This window comes from Aplysia californica, unplaced genomic scaffold (genome assembly GCF_000002075.1).
Source record: "Aplysia californica isolate F4 #8 unplaced genomic scaffold, AplCal3.0 scaffold00772, whole genome shotgun sequence".
NCBI classification, from domain to species: Eukaryota; Metazoa; Mollusca; class Gastropoda; order Aplysiida; family Aplysiidae; genus Aplysia; species Aplysia californica.
Window position 1 is genome coordinate 179,421 of NW_004798042.1, and position 2,500 is coordinate 181,920.

The following is a 2,500-nucleotide window of genomic DNA, read 5'->3' on the forward strand; positions in this document are numbered from 1 at the left end:
GTGTGTGTGTGTGTGTGTGTGTGTGTGTGTGTGTGTGTACACTTGAATTAGGTTTTTTGCAGGTTATCAATCACTGATGTCTTGCATATATTGTATACACCTGTGTTGTGTGTGTGGAGATCAGACAAGCAATCAGCAGCAAGTTTGTAATACGTTTGAATCTACAGCATGTTCATTTTCGTCTATCGGCATAACACATTCTTGCTCAATTATTAATTTACCCATGCGAATGACAACACTTTAGGTGCGCGTCACCAAACATTTTCTTTTTCATTCGGAAACTCAGTGACCATCAGCAAATAACACACCTGAAAACCAATGCTATGGCCGTTGGCCAGTGTGCTCAAAGAGAAAGAGTGACATTCTAAAACTAGATCTAAAACACTGGAGCCGTCTGACAGAGGCATTTGCGAAAAAGGCATTTACCCCTGATCAGTTTGTCAAGAGAATGAGATTCAAATTCTTCCATTATTTAATCATTGATATCCAACATATAAATGGCAACGGCAAGGAATGATTTCTGGATGCCGTTAGGAACATACCTTTATTTTTAGTACCTATGATTATAAATTTTACTGCGCATGTTTTGCCAGACTCAAAAAAAAAAAGAGAGAAAAAGCAAGGGAAAATTCAATTCAAAGATAACACGTAGAAGTGAAGGCATGTTTTACGTCGATGAGCTTTGCTTTTTGTATATAGGCCTTTTGAAGAAAAACATACACGTAGGTAAAAATGTGTTTTGCAAATAAAACGACAAAGCAATTCATTATTCAGCCCAGGGGCGAAGGCTGACTTGTTTGACAGGGTAATCAAAGTGAAATGGGACCAGATAGGGCCTGGAGATATCACACTCACACAAGTCACAAGAATCTTACTGGCACTGGAGGTGGCAACTATGAGTTGTGAATGAAAACAAATCCTGAATTCATGCTGTATGCTTGTTCAACCGCTAAAATAATCGGGAAAGTATTTAATTAAATATTTATTCTAACTAACCTTAAATTTAACTTTAGATTTGAACACACGAACACCAAGGAAAGAAGCACAGAGGTCAGCACTACAATGGCATGTTATACCAGACAGCCGAAACACTTTGGTAGAGCACGCCAATTATTAATTTTTTATTTCACATTTGGCTGTTTTTTGTCTAGCTTTTCGCTGCCAGGAGCCGGTGTCATAATCGAGGTCACGATCTGATTATAGGACGTTAAAAAGTCGAGGAAAAAAACAAGCACTAGCAGTATAGTAGCAGGAGTCAAAGGATTATTAGGAGTTAGTTCCCCTCACATCTGTGAGGTAGACTCGACCAGTGTAATAGTTCGCTTAGATAATCAGCGCGTCTGGGTGCTTATAACTGTGACCCGAAAGGGGTGAACAGGGTATATGCGACAATGAAACAGTTCTGACTGCTATGCACATGTTCCCTTCAAATCTATTGGTTGACTCTTCCAGCCTCACTTTAAGCTTACTTAATCAAAGCTTGTGACTGCTTATGGAGTGGCCCGATAGGGGCGAACAGGCTATTTCTGTGGCAATGAAACGGTTTTGAAGGTTAGGCATAGTCTATTGTTCATTGGTGATTATGAACGTCTTTTTACATTTAATTTATGAGGTTTACGTCTATGGGTGAATTTGACTGCGACAATGTTTCAAAATTAGGAAGGGAAGCAGTGATTATTTGATTATATAGACGCTTCACCTCTGATTCAGCCTATACTGATAATGATCTGTGTAGGGTGACAGAAGTTCCAAGCGTTGAGTATGATAGATCTAAGGATTTTCTGGGGACCGGTAATTGAAAATATGGTGGCCATGCCAATGTTGACGTACATGTAATACGACCACAATGTTGTGTTAATGTGAGTATGTTTCTTATACGGGGTGCCGTCTTGTCGGGGCGGTTTGCTCACCTGATTGAGAGCGCAAAACGGCTATCGTGGCACAAGACAATCGCGCCCGACCCGTCGCTTCAAAACACAAATACGTTTGTTTTAATACGGCGTGCCCACTACGGATGGGATCGGCCGATCTGGTCGATCGCCCGACTCGGTCGTCGAAAATACAGGGTGCCCATTACGGCTGAGATCGGCCGATCGGGCCGATCGCCCGACTCGATCGCCTCAAAAACGAACGTGTTTGTTTTCAGTTTCAAAAACAAACGTGATTGGTTTCAGTTTCTGGCGATCGTAGTGGGCAGCCCGTATAATAAGGGGTCGGGTCGTTTTCTGGTGGCTTCAGTGCACACTACAACCCCGCCGCGATTGTACCCGACGACCTGAAAGTTAAAGTAGAGAACCTTTTAACCTCAATGGTTTCCAGGGCTCCTTTCCGCAGTTCCCTATTGCAGTGCTGTGGCGGACTGGAATCCCATGAACATGATTACAATAGTTATATCGGTAACTTTCTATTACCAAAGACCGTTCATAAGAAGATAGCTCTAGTTCACTCGGAGAAAAAAAATTGTCCGCGGAAGTCCGCGCATTGGTTCAGATGGCGCTGC